We start from the raw sequence: 7199 nt of genomic DNA, 5'->3' as shown, positions 1-7199 counted from the left end.
AGGCGTGTTTCTCGTTTCTGTCCCTCTTCGAACAGGCGGGCCTGCCGTTTCTGGTTTTCTTCCTCTCTTCGCACATATACCTTTTGGGCTTCCCTAAGTAGTTCATCTAGCCCCCTATTCTGCCAATCGTCTAATTTTTCGATTTTCTTCCTAATATCAGGCCAAGATTTTGCCACAAACTGGGTTTTTAATAGAGTCTGTCCCGCTTGGCTGTCGGGATCAATCCCTGAATATAATTGGAAGGCTTTCCTTAACCTCTCTAGCCATTCCATGGGGGATTCATCCTTTTTCTGTTGTTCATTATATGCCTTGTTTACATTTTGATTACGCGGTACTGAATCACGAATACCATGTATAATTATTTCTCTCAAGTCGGTCATATTTTGGCAATGTCCTGCATTCTGATGGTCCCAATTAGGTCGGTTCAAAGGCCCCTTTTGCTCCCCATTGGGTCCTTGAGCATGTCTCTGGTCCCAAAACCTCATTCCTGCAGTCCAAATCATCCCTTGTTCTTCATTTGTGAATAATACCCTTAAGATTGCGTCTAGTTCTTCCCAGGTGTAGATATTGGGGCCCAAAAATTGATCTAGCCTCTCTGCTACTCCCAATGGATCGTCTAAAAGATGTCCCATCTCCCGTTTGAATTCCCTTACGTCACCACTATTTAATGGTATAGATATATATCCTATACCTGGCTGAGGTCCTCCCATGGGTGCTTCTCGTAAGGGAAAAAGTCCCTGAGAGGCTTCTGTTCGAGCAACCCTCCTTGTACGGGGTCTGTTTATAGGGGAGTCTGGAGGGGGCAAGGGGGCCGAAGGATGGTCTTCTACATAAGGAGGAGGGTAAATTAATTCGTCAGAATCTTTTTTCTTTGGTTTGGTTCCTAAAGAATAAAGTGTCGCTGTCTGATCATCTTTGGAAGCGACTATCCACAAAAAGGCATACTGACTTTCTTCTTGACTATAAAGGGTTTTGTTATTTACGTAAAAATTGAGGGCTTGACATACCCAATCCTCAAAGGAACCAAATCGGGGCCAAAAAATATTTTTGCCAATTTCTTTTTCTCCCCATATATTTACACAATAATGAATCATTTTCTCCTTAGATTTTCCTTTTCTCGTAGAAGATTCTCCCCAATGACGTATCATCAGTCCTAATGGACTTTCCGAGGGAACTTTGGAATCGGGGGTTAGTTTAGTTTTACTGTTCCCCTGGCCCATTTTTAAGGATACCTCCGAACGGAAACGCAATGACTTACCAGTACCTTCGGTAAAAACCGGAACCGTAGGGCCACTGTACTGGAAGTCCAAAAGCCCACAACATCTGGTGAGCTTCTTCGTTCGGTATTCATGCACGGAAATCAGATTTTTCTTTCTTTCTCTCTGCCGTTCAGAAAATCCGGGACTGATCACCCAAAAACCTCCCTCGGGCCACTCAAAATAGAGTGGGGCGCCTCCTGTAGAAGTATCTGGTGATCAATTACCGGATCCGAGTCACGGCACCAAAATTGTTATCGACAAACGAGACACTCACGCTGGGAGTGTGGTTAGCAGCAGTTTATTCAGAGAGAAAGAAACAGCGCTGGGCGGGAGGAGACCTAAGTCTCACCACTCCGCACCGTAGAGAGGTAGGATACAAGTATTTATACTCTTTAATAAACAAAGCAATTTATTTTCCAATTATCTATTAATTTTTGTGATTAGCCAAGCAAAGTTCATATGTGATTTGTTTTCGTCTTCTTGTCCAATCATTAAACAGACTTTTTCATTCTTCCTCATCGGTGACCCTGTTTTAAGATGTCTTTCGCCACACTAGTGTGGTCACAGACTGTTTTTTATAGGATGTTTACCAAATTAGCCTCTTCTTTCTCTTCCTCTCATCGCTCGTTCCATTCCATAAGCAAAGCATAATATAAAATAAGCTTAATATTAACTTCAAACTATTTTACCTTTGTTTTAACTCGTACAAGCATAAAAAGAATCATTAAGCTTCTAAAGCATTCCGTTTATGATCATTCATCCAAACCTTGTACTATTTTCAACTATTATTGGAAGAATCAGCAAACGTTCATAACACCTTTTCAATTTGCAAAAGCAACATTTCCCAGCCTTTTCCACATCTGGGAGCCAGCACCAGAGAGATGGAACAAGGGCAAGAACTACAGGGTAAGGAGGGCAGGATTAACAAATTAGGAGCAAGCACTGGCCAGTGAGGAATGGAGAAGGGCAAAACATCACCAAGGCTGTGTGGCAGAGACGGAGGAATCCGAAGAACAGGGACTGGGATACAGACAGGGAGGTTCAGAGAAAGAAAAACAAACAACTGCAAACCAGTCACGGGCTCCCAGCTGCATAGGGACAAAATAAAACACTGCAGCAGGGAGCTGGACATGGAAGGACAGAGAAGGGCAGACAAATAGCCTGGGCCATGGGACAGACAGCTGTGGACTTAGAACAGTGAGAGAGGGAGCTGGCAGAGACAGAGAGAGACCAAGGGAAGAGTCCAGGCAGGGAGAGGGAGAGCTGACAGACTGGGAACGGGGAGCCAGAGACAGATGCAGAAAACGAACAGACTAAAACACCCAAAGAACCCCCACAAAGCCCAAAACACAAAGAAGCCACAAAAAACCAATGAAAAACTCCCACAAACTGCAGATCCCACAGGAAAAGCCAGGGAACCCTGAGACTGAATGTGATGGGAGGGCCCAGAGGGGTCTCTGGGAGTCAGGGTGCCCAATGCCTGGTCTCAGGGAGGCTCCCACAGGGTCTCCTTCCCCCTTACGCCCAGCCTCGCTGTCCTCACTGGCAGCCCTGGCCTCAGCTCAGCTTGGCCGCGGCTGGAGCAGAGCCTGGGCCAGCCCAGACCACCATGGCCGCCTGGCAGCCCTGTGCCCCAGGACTACAGCTCCCAGCATGCCCCGGGGCTCCCCTGGCTGTGCCTGAGCCTCTGGGGACACCGTCCCCCAGCCCGGCCCAGCTCCCTCAGGCCCCAGGGCTGCTCCCTGAGGCTGCCCTGGCCCTGCACTGAGAGGGGCACAGCAGATGGACGGAGGGACGGAGGGACACAGGCCGGGCCAGGGGGCGGGCCAGGGGGACACAGCAAAGGCAGGTGGGAGCAGAAGGGATGGAGAGAGAAGAGAGAAGGGCAGGGAGCGGGAGAGAGACGTGTGGAGGAAGGGAAGCAGAGCAACAGGCTCTGGGACAGACAGACAGGGAGGGGTGAGGAGGGACAGACAGGCTGTCAGGGAAAGAGAACATCAGCCAGTGTCTGAGGGGCAGAGAGGGGAGATGAAGGAAGAAGATGTGTCAGCTGAGAAAGACAGGGAAAGAACAAGATCCTGATGGGCTACAGACAGTGGGAGGAATCCCAAAGTGGGGGCAAGGATCTGGACAGAGCAGCGTAGGGAGAGTCAGGAGCAGCAATTATGGGCAGCGGCCCCAGTCCTTGAGCTCCTGTTTGATCCCAGTTTGGAGCCGTGCCATGGCCTGGAGAGCGTGCTGCAGGGAGGTGACAGCCACTGGCGAGCAAGGCTGAGACCCGCCTGAGCGCAGAGGTGGCCGCAGAGCAGCCCAGGTGAGCTGGTTCTCTGGACTGTCAAAGGGGACACCCCTGATTGTGCTCATGGAGCAAAGGAGGATACGCTGAGCAGAGATGTCTCTAGTGTTCCGCTCTCCACCCAGGTCACACGATGGCTTTGTTTCCTCACGCTGTGGCAGTACTGCAGGGCAGGGATGGCAGGGAAGGTTTGGGTTTGGACGTTTGGGATTTGGGTGGATGAGCTCTTGGTTTAGGAAATTCTTTTTTGGGCACCAAAATGGGTGCCAGTGGTTCCAGAAAGTTCCTCTCTCTTCTCCTTCTACAAGCATCTTGGAGAACGGGAGAAAACTAGGAGGCACCCCCCTGGCTAGAGATATATTAAAAAGGGCATTGTAATGCAGGGTGGTGACAATATCACTTGATTAGTGGTGAAGAGTGGCCTGAAAATAGGACCTTGAAATATCACACTGTCTTTCCATTCCTGTTGATTTGTCCAAGAAAGGAGGAGAGGTGGGAGGAGATAGCATATGTGTTCAAAAGGGACTGGAAGATTAGAAAGAGAGATGGTTTGATGGATTTGTGAATCCCAGAGGGGCAGATAGTCTTTAACTGATGAAGGAAAGTGAGAGGAGCATTTGTGTTGCAAAGGTTCTAAGATGAAAAAAGCCTTGAAAAACTGGCGTCAAAACTCACTAGCCTTGGTTACTCTTAAGCAGGTATCCTTTACTGAAGCATTGGGCAGATGGCTTTTCTGAATGTGTGCCTCCTTTGAAGCAAAATGTCTCATCTTTATACAGATTAACTCTGCATTGTTTAAGAAAAGGCAGAGATATGCAGATTATTTCTGCAGAGTTTCAAAAGCACCTTCCTGCACCAACTGGACACTAAGGGCTTGTAGCTGAAAACAAGATGTGCTCTGTCTCTTAATGGGGCTGTGGTCTCTTTCTTTATTACTCCCCTGTCTTCACTTACTTCTCTTCAGGCTGTTCCAAGGTTATGGTTCAATTTTGTAGCTGCTCTAACAAAACAGCTGAATTGTCTCTTAAGCTACAACATTGAATACTCCCACACAGCCCCCTTTTCATTATCCTCACAAATTCATATGTAATCTCCAATGATGCTATTGTGTTTCAATGATTTTTTACCTGTCTCTACTTGATGTCTTATTTTATTTCTCCTCCAGTCATCTGAAGTTACAGTGTTGTGTTCACACCACCAGAAAGAAGATTGAATTACCACAGAAGGACCTAAAACCACCATACCTATCGTAATAATCAGTGCAAAAAGCTGCTTGAGCCAGGCAAAGTTTGGGAGCCAGGAAGTAAGCTTATTCCAAACCTCTTTAAATCCTCACAATGTGTCATCTTGAGCTACTGGTTGAAGTTGTTTTGTTTGTTTCCTCATACTAATTAAATCTGCTTCAGTTTCCTTTTCTTGATCTATATCTGCACAAGAGCTTTGATTTATTACCTCCTTCTTTGGCAGGGAGCAAATCTAGTGCTATCAGCTTTGGTCTAACTATGTCCCTTGAGGAAGAAACCTCAGTTTGTAATCATGATGGCGAGCATCTCTTGTGTCCTTTTGGAATAACCCCATGCTGGCAGACATACCAACTGTAGATTTCCCAATTGATTTACTCATAGCAATGGGGAGAACCAAATGGTGGAAAGCATGAGGACATACTACTGGGGGCTTTAGTCCCTTTTTGTGTATTGTCCTCCAAGGGGTTCTTAGAATTCCTGCTGGAGGGTGCAAGTGATTAAAAATTGGGTGTCCAGGAATTAGGTATCCTAAAGCCCATGTTCTGCTCCATTTATGTGGTAATGCTTGGCAGGCCTTTCCATCTCCACATAGCCCCCCTGATCCTTCAGGAGTATGGTGAAACAAAGAATGTCCACTTCATCTGTTAAGTAGAGGGAGTGGACACCCCCTTGGGATGGGAGTGGTGTACTTGGCATTGGTGAGGCAACACCTTGAGTACTGTGTGCAGTTCTGGGCTCCCCACTATAAGAAGGACATTGAAGTCCTTGGGCAAGTGCAGAGAAGGGCAACCAGGCTGGGGAAGGGGCTGGAGGGCAAATCTTCTGAGGAGCGGCTGAGGGAGCTGGGGATGTTCAACCTGGAGAAGAGAAGGCTGAGGGGAGACCTTATTACCACCTACAACTACCTGAAGGGAGGTTGTAGAGAGGTGGGCGATGGTCTCTGCAGCCAGGGGACAGGAGATGGGAGAACGGGCAATGGTCTCAAGCTGGGCCAGGGCAGGTTTAGATTGGATATTAGAAAAAAATTTTTTCCTGAAACAGTTGTCAGGGCCTGGCACAGGCTGCCCAGGGAGGTGGTTGAGTCACCTTCCCTGGATGTGTTCAAAAAAAGGGTTGATGAGGTACTTAGGGATCTGGTTTAGCATAGGATGGGGATGGTTGGACTCGATCTTCAAAGGTCTGTACCAACCTGGTGATTCTGTGATTCTGTGACTGTTTTGACAAGAAGCGTTTCCTTTCATGGGTCAAAACACAAACTCCAAGTTAGGGCTGTAGAACTGACATGAAAGTCTCCTAATTGTAAGGCACCTGTTTAATTTCCCATTAGAATGATGGCTTTTCCCAAACGTTGCAGCTGTTCCTTGGGATTGGTCCCATTCTTTCACTTGCTGTTCTCACAAGTGTCTGATGTCAGGACACTCGACATCACTGTAGCTGTCCCCCAGCATCATGTTTATCTGCTGGGGAGTTGCACTGATTTGTGACCAGGCAAACATTCAGTTCCTTCAGCTGCTGGGGGAGGCCAACGTAGTCTCCCTGCCCTCAGGAGCCAAGAGCTATAGGGCCAACTCCAGTTAGCAACTGCCACTGGTATTCCAGAGAGGGGCGGTTCCATGTATTCCGTGGGCAGTGTGGTACAGATCCAAGAGTCATTGTCCTTCCAAGCAGGAATGGTGTCAAAGAACCATGTTAATAGATGGGCAGAGTCATTTTTCACAGTGCCAGCTCCTCAGTTTCAGCCTTCAAGATCCTTGGGGTTCAGAGGACCATTGCTCTCCTGGGGCTCTTTTTACTCAGGAAGGATGAATGCAGGGAGGACACTCTGACTCATGGAAACTAACTTCACAACTCAGGGGGAGTCCCAAAGCAGGTCTGGTTATTGCAGTGCTGGGTGCAAGGGGGGCTGAAGCCTCCATGCCTGCACGCTAACTCAACAAGCAGTGGGATATTGATTAGAGTCTCATGCATATACAGAAGACTTCTGAGAAAAGGTTGTGCTATTCAAAGCAGTTTTGAGAATTCATTATCATAACTCTCCTCCCTCTGGCACAGGCAAAGTGTTGTGTGGTGGTGGTCTTTGGGGGTCTTCTGGAGGAAGGCTTGTAGTCTTCCTCAGAGTAAACTAGTCACCTTTGGTGCAGATTGCTGAGTTACAGCCACAAGGTCAGTTTGCACCTTGACTAATTGCACCACCAGCTCCTGCTGTCTTGCCCCTGCCTCTTCCTGTTGCCTCCTCGATGTTATCTACCCTTCAGCTGGGGTTGGGCTCGATGATCTCTCGAGGTCCCTTCCAAGCCCCACGACTCTGGGATTCTGGGATTCTGCTCATGGTAAAACATCTGCTCATGGTAAAACATCTGCTCGTTAGTGTCTGTCTCTTCCTAGCTATTGTTCCATTAG

The sequence above is a fragment of the Gallinula chloropus genome (assembly GCF_964237585.1).
Source record: "Gallinula chloropus genome assembly, chromosome: 24".
NCBI classification, from domain to species: domain Eukaryota; kingdom Metazoa; phylum Chordata; class Aves; order Gruiformes; family Rallidae; genus Gallinula; species Gallinula chloropus.
Note: the sequence above shows the minus strand (reverse complement) of the source record.